Source organism: Puma concolor, chromosome D2 (assembly GCF_028749965.1).
Source record: "Puma concolor isolate L17-30 chromosome D2, mPumCon1.1.hap2, whole genome shotgun sequence".
Taxonomy (NCBI): Eukaryota; Metazoa; Chordata; class Mammalia; order Carnivora; family Felidae; genus Puma; species Puma concolor.
The window spans coordinates 87,332,099-87,350,275 of NC_141677.1; positions in this window are offsets into that span (position 1 = coordinate 87,332,099).

Genomic DNA, 18,177 nt, shown 5'->3' on the forward strand with positions numbered 1-18,177 from the left:
CTGTACATTTTTGTTCTTATGAAGATGTAAATCGCTAAAGAAAGATACATTAAAACCTTGAACACACGTAGGAGACAGCTGTCCAGTAGTGAGCAGCCCGTGCACTGGGGGAGATGTCATCAAAATGCCTCGCTCTGAAGCAGCCAAGCCATCCGCGAGGCCGGAGAGGCTTGCCCTCACGCACCCCCGGGAGAGGTTTGTGAGTCAGTGAAGGGGTGCGAATCAGTCGCTCCAGAAGGCGAGCCAGCAGGGCTCCGTCCAAATCTCACGCGTACAGATCCTACAAAAGTGGCTCCACTGATGTGCCGAAGGGAGTTCTATCGGGACCCGCAAAATTGCCAATCATTTGCCCCCGTGTTGAGTCTTACGTGAATAGCGTTGTGTTGATTCTGGCTCATTGAAGGGAGAAACCCAAGCCAGGAGTGAGCCTGTGCCAAAGTGCAGCGCCGTTCACGGGATCAGAGGCCCCTGACCCGCCGGGCAAGGCCTGTCCCTGCTGAACGCTGCAGAGGCCGCTGATTCAGCCCCGAGGCCGCGACGCAGAGCCAGCGGAGCTCCGGGGCAGTTCGTTCTGGAAGGGAGGCCGTCCCAGGCCCAGCCCCCTGGGTGGACCAGCCAGGGCAGAATAGACAACAGGTTCTCCATCGCTGAGCCAACGGTGACCCTGGAGCCAGAGGGAGGCCGCAGGGGTGGCGTCAACCGGCAGGTCCCGTCCCTTACAGACCCTACAGGAGGCAGAGAAAGTAAAGCCCGGCCTCCTCTCTCAGCCTCCAACCCGCCCCCTCCCAGGCCGTCTGCAGCTCTGGGCTCACGGCACACCCACAGCAAGGACTTATCACCCCCAGTTGGAGCGGGGCCGCTCGCCTCACTAATTCATCGGGTTCTGTGGGCATCTGGACCCTTCAGGCCAAAAGGTACTAGAGCCTCAGGATGTTTGTCCTAAAGTGGAGGCCAACTGAATCAACCCTCCACCAGGTCTGGCCGACTGACTGGGAAGTGGAACGTGGTCCCACAGGAACCTGGCGTCACTGCTTGGTTGTCCAAATTACCCCGAACAACAGATCAAGCGGTTTCCGACAGGAGCAGCCGATCATCTTGGGCAAAGTCACAGCCTGGGTGAGATCAACAGCACGATCACCCACGTGGAGCCCTTCAATCAGCGGCTGCCTCCCAGAGGGCAGGGTGCCCGGGACGGAAGGCGGCCCGTGAGCCTGGACCAGAGATCCCACAGACAACACCATGGTCGTGGGCCCATGGGAACTTCACGAAGAAAAAATCATTTCCCTGGGACTTAGTAACAAGAAGAGTGTGTTTTAGCACGTGCACGCGGAGATCAATTTTAACGAGCCCGGTAAGGAGGTCGGTAACAATACATGGCCAGGGAACAGAAGGAACAACGTTCACTACATCCACTTTCTAGAAAGCTTGTCTTTGATCTGTCAGTCAGTCGGCAGCTCGGTATCCACGCACACGGCGAGGGGAGAGAGAAGGTCTATCTGTATGTTAAGCCCGTGCAAACAGACACCCTATTTCCCCAAAGCCAGACCTGCCCCCCCCCCCGCCACACACAACTGCTCAGGAGTCTTTTGGGTCAGATCAGAATGGACTGATGTGTTGGTTTTCAAAGAAAGCTATTAGCAGTTCAAATGGAAAACTCCCTGCCTGGAGGGCAGCCAAACACAGCCCACAGAGCCTTCTGGAAGACTCCCAGAGACTGCTGACCGGGGAGCTCTGAGCCAGCTCCTGGAGAATCGCGGCCCTGCTGGCGTTTGCTGCTGGAATCAGCAAAATCTCCTCCCAGCTCCGGAGACGGTGACTGTGCACATCTTTGTAGATTTCCTCAAAAGGTCTATAGCTACTTACATGAGCCACAGAGGCTTATTCCTTATATAGAAGAGAACCATACATTTCTAGACATTACGTCCCCATGGAGGAAAGACAAACTCTCCAAAATCATACAATCCAAAACACGGAATTTGCACAGAAAAACTGAAACACGTGCAGTGCTTGAGCCTCCCACCATCGCGCACTACTCACAAGAATTACGTTTGGCTTATTACATCCGAGAGGCCTGCTGTGTGGGTCTGTGCACAGGAGAGGGTCCCAGAGCTGTCCCAGAGCGCTCTGCGGCTTGGCCACGGGCCCCAGCCCCTTCCAGCCCGCAGCCCTGGACGCGTGCGGCAACTGTGACAGAAAGACGCCGTTTCCACCAGGGCCCCTGTGGTCCCGCGCTCGTTAAGATAAGTGATTGGGAACACAGTCTCCACCTCCGGATCCAACGTCCACAAGCAGAAACGGGCAAAGAAGGCAGAGATCTCCGCATCCGTGGACAGAAGACGAGCACCTGACTCTTGCACTGGGGGAGTCAATCAGTGTTTGTTCACCGACCCAGCTTGGAACTGCAGATGGCTAACAAGAAGTACGAATTTTGCACAAAATCCTATCAGCTGGATCATTTTTGAAAATCGTATTTGGGGTGGAGGGGCGAGGTGGCACTATGCGAGTAGTCTGATTCAATCAGTGGGCAGCTAGTGAGCGTTTCTGTGTGGTCGAGGCAGTAAAACAGACATGGCCTCCACCCTCTTCAGAGACTCTTCTAGGAAGTTCAGGCTGATGCAGATTTTAAATTTTACTATTATGACTGCAGAGATACTTGCAGTGATAAAAGAGAGTTGATCCTTTCTCACCTAAAAAAAAAAATGTGTTCTTTAAAAAAAAAATGTGTGTATAAATTATATGTTTGTGAATACAGAGCAGCATTAAACAACAAATAGAGAAGCTTCCTAACCCTACCACCAAAGGAGAAACGCTAATTGTTTATCTTTCCAGAATTCCATGCCAGTGTAAACATGGGCAGGAACGTTCACGTGCATAATAGCAGCTCTCCCCACAAACACAGGATCACAGGACGCAAACAGTTGTGAAATTTCCTGTCTGAGCCAGCTGGTTAATGCACAGGGAATAGTCTCAAACTACCCGTGGCCTTATTCTCAAGCGCTCGGCTCTGCGGGTCCCCTGTGCTCAGCTGCCCAGGACGGGCCCCGCGGGGCGCGGTCCCTGTTCCGGTCCAGACGAGCGGGCCTGGCTCGTGCCTGGCAGAGCCCTGAGGCATGTTCTGTGTTACGTCTGCTCACCCCCCGCTGGCTGAGGCCCGTGGCTAAGGTGGCCAAGACCTGGTCAACAGGTGGGCGTGAGCCCCCCGACCCAGGGGCTGCGAGGTCACAGGGCAGAAAGAGGAAGCGAAGAAGTAAAAACAATAATCCGATAACCCGGCCTCCTCTGCAGCTCTCACCAGCTGTGGAGACAGGAAACGAAATTAGACCTGCATCGTCTTTCTGAGAGGCTATACGCTGTCCCGTGTTACTGAGACACGATAATTTACTTACTCGATTCTCTGTTTTTGGACACGTGGGTTGCTTGCAACGCTTTGAAAACACGACAAACAACAGTGTCGAACATCTTTGGACAAGATGTGTTCAGAGTAACGCAAGAGGATGCTCTGCAGAAATTTCCTCTGGTGTGGCGTGCTCAAGTCAGCCGGGTCCGCGACAAGCCCTCGGCGACAAAGCGGGACCCGGCCTTCTCCGTCCTGGCCTCCCCTCGCCCGCTGTCCAGCCCACGGGGCCATCTGAGGCCGGCCCAGGGGGCAGGTGCCCCCGTGTGCATGGGCTGGTCGTCCTTCCCCGCTCCCCGGCTGAGCGACTGACCTCTGCTCCCCTAACTCTCAGACGCTGTGAGGATCAAAGGCACAGCGGCCGCGGGTTCACAGAAGAAGGGAGCTGCTCCGGGGGGGTGGGGGGGGTCCGGCTGGGGCAGTCGGCCCAGACCACTCGAGCGACCCACCTGCAGGCGGAGGACACACGGCGAGGTCTAAGGAAGAGAGTCCGGCTGAGCTGAATGCCTCTCTCTTCGCTGAGCTTGGACCAAATACAACCCCGGGGACCAACTGGTGCCAGGAAAGTGAGAGCGGGTGGCTGCACCTGTGGTCCGTGTCCACACGGGCGGCACCGGGATTAATGAGGTAGGTTTGCAGAACAGGATTTATGAGACCAAAACAAATAGGAAATCAAAAGCTAGCTCTAAAAATCTTGAAGTTGAAGACAGCCGCAGAGCTGAGCACACGGGCAACTCGCCCCGTGTGGCTGACGTCACACCCGCCACTCCGCGTTCAGATGCGCAGTTGCCTTTGGCAAAGCTACCAGTGAAAAAGTGGAAAGGGGGCCGCTGGGAGGGGACTGGGGACTCGGGAGCCCCAGAGGGCGAAGGCACAGCGAGGGGAAAGGTCACAGGCTGCCCCTGGGGCCTTAAGAATCCCCGCCCTCCCCCTCGTCCAACAGAACTGGGACCTCACTCTGCCCTCGGGCTCTGGGTCCGCTATTTCAAGAGTGCATCTCGTACTATATTTAGACACCTCACAGCAACTCCACCTGTAACTTTGGGGGGAAAAAAAATCAAAGGACATTTATTATGCATGAGCTTAGAAAGATTCAGCACATTCCTGAAATCAATGAAATGCACCTCTTCTGTGCAGCGTATAAACCCTGGCAGCGCTCCAACCTTTGCAGAGAAAACCCGCAGAAGAGAGATGAATACCTTGCTTCGGGGGATCCAGAGCCAGTGGGCCCCGGTGGTGGGGGGGGGGGGGGGAGGGAGGCTTCGGGCCCCGCAGCAGGACTTCAGGGTCTGATGCTAAAAACGGTCTTGTGGCCAAGTGAGCCCGGGCTGCCTGAGGCAGGACTTTGAGGTTTCCCTACAAGCCCTTGGGAGGAGGACTCGTCTGCCCCCACGGACCCTGCCCTCTGCCCTTGCTTCCTGCCACACTCCCGCTGCGTTACAGGACACAGGTGGCCGTCCTCTGGCATCCCATTCTCGGCTGTCACTAAACAAACTGAACCAGTGAACGACGCTCCCCAAGTTCATCAGCTAGTGGCTGGCTTCGAAACGCACTGGCCCTGACCCAGGCTCGGCCAGCGGCCTCTCGGGTCCGCCTGTTCTGAAAGGTCCCCCCCTCTCCTGTGTGGCAAGCGGGGCTCACTGCAAGTTCTGGGGTGGGGGAGTGGGGTGGGGGGCTGTGTGCACCAGGCCTCCGTCTCTCTCCCGGACCCTGCAGCCCTCCAACCTGAGAGGCTGAACATTTGTTCTATCACGTGGCGAAAGCACAGGACGCCGTCTGACTCGGTTGACACGGTCATTCGTATGGAAACCTCTCCGAAGGTGCCCAGCCCACCCACCGCGGGTCCTCACTGCTTTGGGGGTCTCACAGAGCTTGCCGAGGGCAGCGCCCCCCCCCCAGGGAGGCAGGCTCCCCCCACCCCCTCCTGTCTGCACCCCACCCCAGGCACTTCCCAGACTGTTTCACAGACTCCTTCTTCATCCCTGAAGGTAGCCCTGGGCCTTCCTGGGGCCCTGGAACCCCCCACAGGGAGGAAGGCCCCCAGGCAGGATGGAATCCCATCTCTGGATACAGCCCTCCCTCGCTCGGCCTCTGAGCCCCACCTGTGAGGTACAGCCCACACCACCCCCTCCTACCTGCCGTTCGGGGGTACACTGAGTGGGACGCCCACCTGCCCAGACAGCGCGGGGCACGGATCACCACCACCCCTCCCTGCCCCCAGGGCATCGGATGGAGCCCCAGCTGTTTCCCACAGACCCCGACAGCCCTTCTCCATCAGTGTGCTCGCCTCCTGTGACCCCTCAACGCTGTGTGTGAACGTTCCCGCCTGAGGGAGGAGCCCGGGCCACGTTCTCCCTGGTCGCCTGGTCACCGGACACGTCCCTGTGATTCTGCCTCCTGACGTCCACCCCCGAGAGCTGGCCACACGCCCTCGCGCTGGGCACTCAGCGGCGGAGCGAGCGCCGTCTCTCTCCTGACCCAAGAGGCTTAGAACACAACCTCAAGGGTGGTTGTTTTCCTTTGTTTCCAAATTCCAGGCAACAATCTAGACCAACGACAGGTGGGCGCCCGCCAGGGGCCGCAGCATCTGGGGCTCAGGAGAGCCCCGCCTCGGGGGCCGCAGACAGCTCGCCCCGTCTCCCCAGCACCCGACGCCTCCATGCGGGAGACTCCCCTGTCTGCCTCGACTTCCCCGGTGCGAGCCAGCTCTGTGTCTTCCCTCAGGGAGGCGGGCTCCCCACTCTGGGCCCGGCAGACTCTCCCTCCTCTCCCTCTTTCCGCCTCACTCGCTACCTTCTGGACCCCAGGTCTCATCCTAGGTGCCGCTTCTTCCAGGAAGCCCTCCCAGACCCAAGTCCCTGCTAGCCGTTCATGTTGTGTGCTTCCGGAGCACCCCACCCCCAGCGGAAGCCCCCAAACTGCTAGCGAAATCAGCTGCCCCCTCCCCCGCAATTCCCAGGACACACCGAGATGCCTGTCCTCGTCCGATGGGCTGGACTAAGCAGGACACCCAAATCTCTGCACCCGTCGTGGTCGCCGCTCCTCCCTTGGGGACGAGGAGCCCCCATTACCTGTACCTGCTGCAAGTTTAAGCCATGTTCCCCCAAATGGGCCTCTTCTGGCCGACGTCACACCAGCCTCCTTAGGTCGGTCAACCGTGCTGTGTGTGCGTGAAGCTCTCTGCTCGGGCTTTAACACTGAGCTCTGTGCACTACCTGTGTGCATTCCTGGTCTTCGGGGTCATTGCTTCCCCTCATTGCATGAACGTGGGGTTCATATTCAGAATATTAATACCATGCTAAGTAATGCTAAGCTATAAACCAACAGAAAACTCAGCTCCGTGTGTCAGGCAGCCCAAATCTCCATGCCACTCTGGATATTATACGGCAAAGACACACATATGAAATTTATTTATTTATTTTTTTTAAGTTTACTTATCTACTTTGAGAGAGAGAGAAAGAGAGACAGAGAGAAAGGGCGAGAGAGAATCCCAAACAGGCTCCATGCTGTCAGCACAGAGCCCAACGTGGGGCTCGAACGCACGAACCGTGAGATCAAGAGTCGGACGCTTAACCGACTGAGCCACCCTGGCACCCCCATACATTTGAAATTTCTAAGTGAACCTTAATTACCCATCCCCTGTGGGAGACAGCAGAGGGGGTTCTAACTTCCCGGTACATCTGTTAGGACCTGAAATAGTGGCCAAGATGGTGGCCTCGCCCTTGCCCAGGGGCTTTGTGGGAATGAGAACATTTCGGGCCCCTCCCCTGCTGACGGTCCCACCAGCGCTGGCCACTGCTCCTCAACGTCCGTTTTCTCACATGTCCTGCGGGAACATGTGGCTAATTTCCATTTTGTAATTGTTTTTCCTTACTGACACGGAGATTAATTCACCTTACAAGTGTAAAATATTCCACTTTCAAGCGAGTCCCTGTTGATTTGTCACATTGAGTTTTGTCCACTAGCCATATTGATCTTTCATTATGTTCCTATCTTAGAAGCTCCCCGTGACGTCTCTGTGCGTAAAAAAGGGCTTCCTGATTACCCTTAATTAGCTTTGTTAGTTGTCATTGCAAATCTCGGATTGGTATTTAAATATTGTTTTATGCAAGGACTAGTTCACAGAAAAGGTCAATAAATCCCCGCCCCCACGCCGTGACCCCACAGAGAAGGGGAAAAGAGCAGGAAACAGGCTAACGTGGCTCCTTTCTCACAGCTCGGCCGCGAGGGGCTTTGGGATCCCGCTTCCCCTCCAAAGGTGGACGAAGTCAGGAGCCAGAAGGGATTCCAGTGGGCGACACACGCACCCGGGGCCGCTCCTGTCCTGGCCTCCGCCACGGGGAGTCTGGTGCAGGGGGACTGAGGGCAGCCCAGCCCCCACGGGCCTCCCAGGCCGCACGTGGCCCTGCCTCCCTCTGCACAGCACTCCCGGCCCCGGCCGTCCGAAGGGAGGCAGCCTCGAGGGGCCCGGCCTCCGGAACCGCGTGATGGTGACCATGAGATGAGCGGACCGGCCCAGTCCCAGCGATGAAATGGAGTAGCAGGTGACGAGGGACAATAGAGGGCAGAGTACAGGCTCACAGCAGCACCCACCCCCCCCCCCCAGGGGAATACGTGTGACATTCCTCAGACACTCCTGGCCACCCGAGAACAAAGGAAAGGGGTTTAAGTGCTGGCCATGCCGATGTGGGAAACTCAGGCAAACGAAAAGTTAAATTCCCTTACTGCCACAGCCCATCCACAAGTCCTTGAGACCGGCAGAGTGACCTCCCTCTAGGACCTCAGCTGCCTCGATGAGGACGCTTTGCTGGGGCAAAAGAGAGTCTTAGCTTGACGTCATCCCAACCCCCAGGATCCTGTACGTCTACTTCCTTTGCCTCAACTCCCCCAAGTATATGCTGGCGATCACACCCCCAAGCTGATGGCCCCCGATACACATCTGGAGGGTCTCGTGACTGAGGTTTCATTGAACGGTAATAAGTGGAGCTTCCCTAGCAACAGCCAGCCCCTCAAGGTCCTGGAAACCTTGCTTCCAATATTCCTTAGGGACTTACTCTATCCCTGACCCCTTCGAACCTGAGGGGATATAATGAGACACCTGTCACGACCCCAGGGCAGCTCTTCCTGCCCACGGGTGGGTCCTGTCCCCGTGCATTAATGAGATCACCTTTTTGCACCAAAGACGTCTTCAGGGATTCTTTCTTGGCCGCCGGCTCCACAGCCCCACAATACCCCAAATCTCATCAGCAAGGATTTCAGGTCCTGCCCAGGCCACCCCCCAGCCAGGCCACCGGCCCCCTGGTTGGGGGCCGTCCAGGGAGCCAGCCGCAGCAGGTCCCCCTGAGGCTGCACTGGTCCCCAGGGGTGCTCCTGATCTGGTCTGCAGACACTGGTCCCTCCACCTTCCGGAGACCCTCAGTGACCCCCACGCCCAGCGATGTGTCGCGATGACCGTGGTGCCACCGGCCGCTGCCTCCCAGCCCACAGCACACTAGGCCTGTCTGGGGCATCCCAGGCTCCGGTGGGCTGATTTGTGCCCTGCCGGAATCAGGAAGGCCACTGTGCCCTGTGCCCTGTCAGCCCCCATCAAAAACGGAGCTGGAGGCCACTTCTTAGTCCGTGGGCGTTTGCGTGTTGATCGCTAAGAGCCCTGCCAGGTCCCTCCCTGTCTCCTAGTTCATTTGCACCGCAAATCCACGTGTCCATGCCACGGGCCCCCAGCGCTGAGCTCGCTGGCATCCGACCTCCTCCTCCTTCTTCCTTTCGATCCCCAAAGCCACTGACACCCATTTCCACTGGCCTGTTAGGAAACTAGAGCCAGAACTGAGCTGCCGGCTGGCAGTGGGGAGGCCCGGGCGCCCCGACACCGAGGGAGAGGGACCGGATCAGGGGCGAGCGGGGGTCCCTGGGCCGCGCCCGTGCCCTGTGGGGGGGACCGGCCAGAGGGACGGGGGGGGTCTCCGGGGCAGCGTGGCCCGAGCGCCAGGGGCCTTTCCAGACCAGGCTCTGCACTGTCCACTTAGCAGAAGGCGGGTTCCCCACGGCCTTTATGGGCGCACTTGTCACATTTTTACAGACAACATAAACATAATTTTACTATCAACCACCTTTAATGTCTTTACTCCTCAGGAAGTGACAGTAGACGCTCCTCTAGTAACAGCGGTCTTCTGTGAAGAGCAGATAAACCGTCTCATTCTTCTCGGGCTCCCCAGCGAGCGCTTGACAGGCTACTTATGAGGCGCGAGCATCAGGCTCCTTCGGAGCCAGAGAAAGTCCCAGCGTCTTGGGGCGGCTTCCAAACTTGGCCTGATACAAATTCCAGCTTTGGAAACAAGGCCCACGGCTTCTTGCTGTTTCCTGATTATTAGAGGGACTCCCATTTCTTGGCTTTTTTAGTTCCAAACCTTGAGCACTGACTTTGACTCTGTGAAAGCAGCTCCATGGTGACCACAGAGGACAGGAGGACAGGGGGAGGGGGAGGCGGGGGCAGGGAGACGGAAGAGCAGGAGGAGGGGAGGAGGGGAGGACAGGCCAGCAGAGGGCTTGGCGTGGGAACATTCTCCCCCCGGAAATGACAACACGACAGAGTGGAGGCAAGTTAACTTGTTTTCCGGCTGGAACTGGTAACCGGGATGCCAGCATTCTGGTGACAACGTCCCAGGGGGACCCCCAAGGTTCCGGCTGGGCCTCCCCCTCCCCTCCAAGGCCTTCCCACTGCGCACTGGTGATACACCCACTTCCTACACGGCCGCGGCTTGTCCCCGACTCCGAAAAACGATCGGACGGACACACAACCTCACTGCAAAGATGTGCCGAAACCGTGGACTCAGAAACCCAAGCCACTCTCAAGGCACGATATCAAATGAAAAGAAAAACTGTCATGGCCCCGGTAGTTGGAGCCTTAAGAAACAGAGATCGTTTCCAGGGCCGCGAACTGATGCAGATAAGCTGGGCTTCGTGGCCACCTATGTGCGTTCACTGCCTCTGAGCAAGGCTGAGTGAAGAGTTACCCGGCTCCCTAAAAACGTTTGTCAGGACTGTGATTTCAGGACTGAAATTCTGATGTGTGCAGCAGGAATCGTGGTCCCGGGGTGTGGGATCACAGACCCAGGTTGACCCAGGAGCCCTCGTGGGAGCGAGCCATGAAACGCCATCTACAAACCAGCTGGTGGGGAGAAGCGAGGGGGCAGCCACAGCGGGGGCAAGAGCTGCCCATGAGCTCTGGCTGTGGACTTGGCGTCCGCTCCCAGGGCTGACCCTCATGCCCACTGTGAACCCGGCTCTGGAGACAGCGGGCATCTGGCCCAGGCCCCACGGTCCTCAGGCTTTGGATCAGACCGGCGGGGTTCAATGGAGCTCAGCTACTATTCACTTCCTTATCTGCAACTGAGGGTAATAAAACATGGTCACCTTTGATCCCTGAGTCAAAGAGAGTAACGTGTCACACGCCCGGGACACAGACGATGCACAGGAGATGTCCCCTGTGCTTGAACCGACCGGTCTTTCCAGGAGCCCCTGGGATCTGTAAAAGGATGGCCACATGTCTCCTGGGGAGGCCTCTGTGTTCTGGACGTTGGGGGAGGACGAGGTGGTGGCCCACCCGTGTGCCCCGGTGGGTGTGTGGATGGGAGACTGACCGCCTTGCCCTCACCAGGGGGCAGCCCGAGCCGTCCCCCAGCCCGGCCTCCTCCTCTGCTGGTCCCCTGATCACCAAGGCAGGGCCCGGAGACCACACCTCACCCCCTGGCCCTGCTGTGGGTGCTCACTTGGCTCTCAGCCGGCTGTGAGGCCTTATCGTCACCTCGGGCATCCATGGGGTCACCAGGCGTTGCAGCCTCAGTTGGAGCATCACGGATGTCCGCGACCCTCGCCGCGGTCATGAGCCGATGCCTGCCCGTGGGCTCTCCTGGAGCAGAAGCCGGCCCTGGACACCGGGCCTGCAGGTGCCACATCCCAGAGGCACGACCGGGCCACGCTGTCCCACGCTGAGGCTCTCTGTGGGGCTTCAAGCAAAGGACAGGTGACCGGGCGGCTCTCCTGCTCCGCTTTCCTGTTGGTGCCTGTCACTTCCCCCCTCTGTCGAGTTTGTCCAACTTCGAAGAAGGTAGGAAAGCCCGCAAATCATTCTTTGGTAAAAGCTGGACTGTCCTTGCTCCCGTGATGGTCGAAGAAACTCGCGACTCCAGCCGTAGCAAAGCTCCACGTTCGCGCGGCCCCGTCTTTGAGGTGTAGGTCAGTGGCCAAGGTCGCCATCGCCATGGCGGGTGAGTATGCACACGGCCCTGCGCCTGTTCCCGGACGCATCTGCCCGCACAGGTCAGCGTGCAGGGGTCTCCCGGGAAGTGTGTGGGGAGGGAAAACCGGCCTCGGAGCACGATGGGGAGGTGTTCTGCCTGCAGACGGTGCTTAGAAACTCTCCAGTCAATGGAGGACTAGACGCTCGCCAGAGGCAGGGGCGCAGGGGAGAGAGGATTAGCCGGCGCTAATAAATTCGGAGCATGAAGCAGCCCAGGGAGACAATTTAATTCCATTCTCTCCCCACGAACGTGTCTTCCTCTACCTGTGAATGCAGAGCACCTGCTGATGGGATCCCTGAGCAAAGGGAGCCCCCCCTTCGGCGGGGTCTCGGGGTTTAATTAAAACAAGGGCCCTGCGCTTATCCCAAAATAGCAGGATCGTTTGCACTACAGAATCTTTCTTGCAAGCTGACATTTAATTTAACGCTAAAAACTGATCATTTTAAAATAAAAGGTGGCATTAACTTGCCTTTAAAACATTTCCAAGGGATCCCGGAGAATATTACTCTACCCTGGTTGTTTTTTTCCTGTTTATTTGTGGCTCCTTTTCCGTCCAAGTGGGAAATATTGTTTCAGTTTTTCTTTTAGTTTTAGCACATTTTCTTAAAAGTCCATTTTTATCCCTCAAGTTCTGCAACGGTTTCAGTGTTTCCTTTATGTCACCGTAAAACATGGCTCCCTTGTGCCCTCCCACGATACCGGTGGCCTCGGCCCGCAGAGGGAAAGCCCGGGGTCGGCCTGGCTGGGCAGCGGCACCCCACAGCAGAACAGGAGCCCCGCGGTCATGGAGCGGGACCCCCGCGGGGTGAGGAAGCAGGGGTGCCCGTCCCTCCAGCAGGGGCCCAAGCCTCCAGCCACAACTGTCCCAGCCCCTGGGGGTTTGCACCTGACAAAGAGCAGAAAACTGGGGGTGGGAGGGAGGGGAGAGCCTGGGGGGGGGGGTGGCATGGAGAGGCGGGGGCCTCGGCGGGGTGGGCCCCCTCCGCGTCTTCTGTGCCCAGGAGAAGACGCCCCCAGGGCTGGACAAGACCTCCGTCTCCTGCTCAGTTAGAACACCTTTCTCTGGAATTAGCTTGTGTGGCTGGAAAGAACGGCACCGCCGAAGCAGACACATTTGCCATGAATATTCAGCTCTCGGACAGACGGTGACACTGGCCTGCAGACGAGACGCTTTCCATCCACATCTCGAACAGAGGACCCTGCTTCTACCGTCCCTCCGGTCCAATTCCCGGGGATAAGTGTTTTCGTAGCTTCTGTTGTTTTCTGCTGCAAACACCTCCCTGTCTGTGTCTAGGGCTCCAAGCGCTAAGTACGTGTGCCATCTGGAAGGTATAATTTGCTGTTCAATTACTTCTCAGTCTCTTAAGAACACTGCTTTTCCCCAGTGGCTGTTGTGTCTTTCTAGAACTTACTTCCCTTTTTTCAATACATGATTTCCTTTATAGTGTCCCTGAAACTCATCGTGTGTCTGGCCCTTATTTTATCGAAGTGACGCTGTAATCTTTGTTGCCGGCAGGAGAGTACGTGAATGCCCCGTAACTGGGCGGTGACGTGTCAGCGGCACCTTGGACACAGCAAGGTGGCTCACAGATACCTCCAGTCCTCTCCGGGAGCCACATCTATCGTTTGTGTGGCCACCGCTCACCGGGCAGGGCCCTGGGGGCGCTGAGCAGAGCAACCCTGGATGTGGCGAGAATGTCCAGGAGCAGGAAGTCAGGCACAGGAGACAGGTGCCCAGGCGGTGGGGAAGGGTCCCCAGCTGGACTCTAGGGTTAAGGAACTGGCTGGATGGACAAGGACCAAAGGCTTTCTGGGTAAAGGGAATAGCATATGCAAAGGCCCTGGGGCAAAAGAGGAAGCAACACCTAGAAACAGTACGAGGAACAGGAGCCAAGCAAAGCCGAGGACCGTGTTTAGGTGGAATACCCACAGCAACCAAAGGGACGGAGACGGAGGCAGGAAAGGCACGTGTGTGGAGCAGCTCTGGACCAACAGAAAGCCAGGTGCACGCACAGTGAGCCCAACGAAGAGGAGTGGTTTTCTAAGCACACAAAACCAGGGAGGGAAGGAAGGTGGGCCTCGGATTAAGTGCATCACCCTAAATCTGTGAGTTCTTCGGAGCTGGGTTGGGATCCAGCGGCGGGGAGGGGGCGCCTGGGGTCCTCAGCCCCTTCCCACGAAGGCTGTGCCGTCGCGCCCCGGGGGCCAGCGGCACCCAATGTTTCCAGAGTTAGAGGAGGCTTCAGAGGTGGCGTTTTAAGGTTCCCTCGTGCTGTGGCAGGCTGTGTCTAAGCCTTCATTAGACTTATCTTTTTGAGTCATCGGATGGTGACGAGCCGGTGTAACGGGGAAGGTGCTTGTAATTAAGCCGCATGAGCACCGTGGCCCCAACCCCGCAATGAGGCCGACATCACGGGCTTCTTTATCCTGAGGGTGCCTCCTCTGGAGACGGAGAGAACACAGGGAGGGAGCTCCTTCAGAGCGAGCGCACTGCTGGTCACGGAGCCCCGGGGGCAGGCAGGACAGACGGGCGCAGCTCCGTCAAAGGTGCAGATGAGACCGGGCGCTGGCCCAGCGGGACCCACAGTGACCAGCACCGAGAACAAAGGCCAGCCGGACGCTCCGACGTCCTTGGGGCGAGGCCCGGGCTCGCTTCCCAACACTCCGAGTAACACGGGAGACACAGTTCCTTCCTCCTGTCCGGATCTCTCCCGCTTCGTCCCTCCCAAGCCCACAACCTGTGCTTGGAAGCCGGAGCGTGTTTGGCTCCCGTCGTGTCCCTCTCCCTCCTCCCTCCCCACCCAGCCAGCGGCCCCGCTGCTCGGCTGCCCCTCGGTGCTCAGAGCAAACGCACAGACAGGTGAGCCCGTGAGTGGCCGGGAGGTTCAGGAAGCCCTCCTTGTGTCCACACAGCCCGTTACGACAAGAGGTACAACTCTGCAAATCATCTTAAGGGATGGCTCTGCAGTTAACACGCTTGATAGCTGGTGGTGTTTATTAGCTGTGCGCTCTCTGGCTGAGCAGCGAAGTAAAGCACGTGCTGGGGAAATGACGTGTCGGTCAGGTGCGCAGGGGCGCATCGCGGGCTTAGAGGCGGACCCAGCCGGCGGGGGGGGGGGGGGTCGCCTCCTTGGCTGGACGGCACACCACAGTTGCCCTGGACGGGTGGGAATCCGTCAGCAGACCCCACGGGAGAGGTGGTTCTTGTTTCAGCGACCGTGTGCTCCCGGCCCCACGGGGCATCATGTCCCCAGCCTCCGCCAGTGCTGGGACTCCCCCAGAATCTCATTCGGCGAAGTGCACTCCTCACCTGGGCTGGCTCCTTACGAGCATGTGGCTGTGGTGTGTTCTTGGCGCCCAGGGGAGCGAGTTCCCTCTGAAGAGCTGTCCTGATCACCAGACGTCCGCGTGGTGTTGTCCTTTTTATGTAGACAACAGAATCTTTTGCAGGAAACATCATTTCTCCAAAACATAATATTGCTACTTTCCAGTTCCAAATAAAATCAAGATTACAATAAAATATCTCAGAAAAAATACATATGATACCAGTCTTCTGTTGCTGGGTAGGCAAGTGCCACAGTTTTAGTGAATTAAAACACCACCGACCAGGACTCCCAGGACCACGGAGCAGACGTAATTTCCCTGCTCCTCTCCCAAAGCACAACTAAAACCCTGCACACCGTGCGAGAACCTGCCTGAGCAGATCCTGAAAGGTGGAGAGGACCAGCTGTGGGCCTCAGGACCCAGGGGGACACAACGGCGAGCCACTTGGGTTTTCCTTCTGCCTCGCACGTCACAGACCAGGGGCTGAGGGACCTGGCAAGCGGAAACACCAGTGGACACACACACGCAAAAGCTCCAGGAAAGCCTGGTCTCTCTTGACAAGGACCAGAAAAGCATCAACCCAGCAAGAAACAAATTTCAAACAATAACCCGTCCCTCTGCTCCAGTCAGACATCACAGAAAAATGGTGGACTCGCATCCAACCACACCAGCAGAGGCCAGTGCGGAGCCCAGACTCCTGCCCCCATGACGCTGTGCCCACCCTCCCGGGTGGTCGCAGAGAGAGACTTTGTCACCTGGGCAAACATACACTCAAAAGCACTATGAATAACTCAAAATGGAATCTGGAGGGGGGAAGAAAAAAGGTCAAGTAACCCAGAGGAAGGGAGGGAATAGAGAACACAATGAAAAACTGAAATAACAAACAGAAAGCAAATAACAAAAGGGCAGATGTAAGATACACGTAGTTACATTAACAGGAAATGGTCTAAATGCACCAATTAAAAAGCAAAGATTGGCAGAGTGGATTGAAAAAGAGGATCCAAGTAGACACTTGAATTTTTTATGAGAAACCCACACAAAATATAGAAGCGTATGCAGGTTTAAGAAAAGGGAACGAGAAAAGATATATTTGGTAAATATTAATCAAAGGGAAGGCCGTAAGAGGCAGCCTTCACAGTACCAGGTAAGGTAGACTTTGGTACCAAGAAAACCTCCGGAGGGAGACAGAGACGTTATGTAACGATGAAAGGGGAAGTCCGCCAGGAAGGCACAGCACTCCTAAACATATATGCCCCAAATTACAAGCTGCATTCCGGTAGAAGAAACACCAGGGAGACAGAAAGGAGAAACAGAAAAACCCACAAATACAGATGGAGACTTCAACACTCCTGTCTCAACAACGGAGACAACCACTGACAGAAAGTCAAGAACACAGAAAAACTCAATGGTACAATTAACCAGCAGGACTTAATGACCTTCCGGACCAGCCCAAGTGAGAACCACAGAACGTGTTCCTTCCAAGCGCCACGGAGCACACACCGAGACAGCCACGTCCTGGGCCATGAAACTGACCTCAGCACGTTCAGAAGAACTGAAATCACATAAAGTGTGTTCTCTGACCACATGGAAGAAACTAGAAATCAGCCAAAAGATAGCAGGAAAATCTCCAAACAATTAAAAAACAAACACACTTCTTGATAATCTGTGAATCCAAGAGGAAGTCTCATGGGAAATCAGAAAATATATTTAACTGAACAGAATAAAGACACACACAATGAAATTTCTGACACGTCATAGAGTAGCTGTGAGAGGAAAATTTATGGTACTGAAGGTACAGATTTAAAAAAAAAAAAAAAAAAGAGTCTCACAACGACGAGGGAAGCTCCCAGCTCAAGAACCCCAAAGATGATCACAATAAACCAAAAGCAAAGAGAAAGAATGAAAGAGTCAAGGTAGGAGCAGAAATTAATGAAATCAAAAACAGTAACAGAAAATGAAGGGAACACAGGGCAGGTTCACTGAAAAGACTGGTGAAATTGTCCAACCGTTAACCAAACTAACAAAGAAGAAACAAAATGGAAAGACCCCGATGGCCAACATCAGGAACGAAGCAGGGATCACCGCAGACCCTGGAGGCACCAAAGAGGCACTACTAATAACTTCACGGGGAAAAGCTGGACAAATTCTAGGACGTGGACCAACCCCTCAAAAACACAAACTACCACAATTCACCCGAGAAAATAATCGGTCATTTGAAGAGCCCTATGACTATTAAGGAAACGGAAATTATAACTCGGCAAACTTCTAAAGGTAAAACAAAAAACCTCCAATGTCAGACGGTGTCACTGGAGAATTCTGCCAAATGTTTAAAAAAGAATTAACACAAAGTCTACCTAATCTCTTCCAGGAAAGAGTACAGGATGGGACACTTTCCAGTCCATTCTGTGACGCTGCTACCCTGATACGAAAACCAGGTAAAGGTAATACCAAAAACACACATAAAACACAAACCAGCATCTCATCGACTTACATGTAAAAATTGTCAGGGGTGCCTGGGTGGCTCAGTCGGTTAAGCGTCCGACTTCAGCCAGGTCACGATCTCGCGGTCCGTGGGTTCGAGCCCTGTGTCAGGCTCTGTGCTGACAGCTCAGAGCCTGGAGCCTGTTTCAGATTCTGTGTCTCCCTCTCTCTCTGACCCTCCCCTGTTCATGCTCTGTGTCTCTCTGTCTCAAAAATAAATAAACGTTAAAAAAAAATTTTTTTAAAAATTGTCAAAATACGTATGAAACAAATCAATAATGTGTAAAAGGAATCACACATCATGACTAAGTGAGGTTGGTTTCCAGCCTGGAGGGCTGAGTCCACAGCAGAAATCAGTCAGCGCAAGCACCCGATCGGTAAGTCAAAGTGTCCCCGGGGGGGGGGGGCAGTGGTGTTGGAAGGGGCACGATGCATCGGCCAACGGCTCCGAATGGGAAACCCACAAACACTGCCACAAAAACCGTTCCACTGACCTTTGGCAAAAGCGCAGAAGCAACTCAACAGAGGAAAGATGGTCTTTTCCACCGATGCTGCTGGAATAATTGGACATCCATAGTCAAAAAAAAAAAAAAAAAAATGAGCTTTGACTGAAGCGGCACGCCTTATACAAAATTTAACTAAAACCGATCATGGGCTTCAATCTAAAATATAAAACCATAA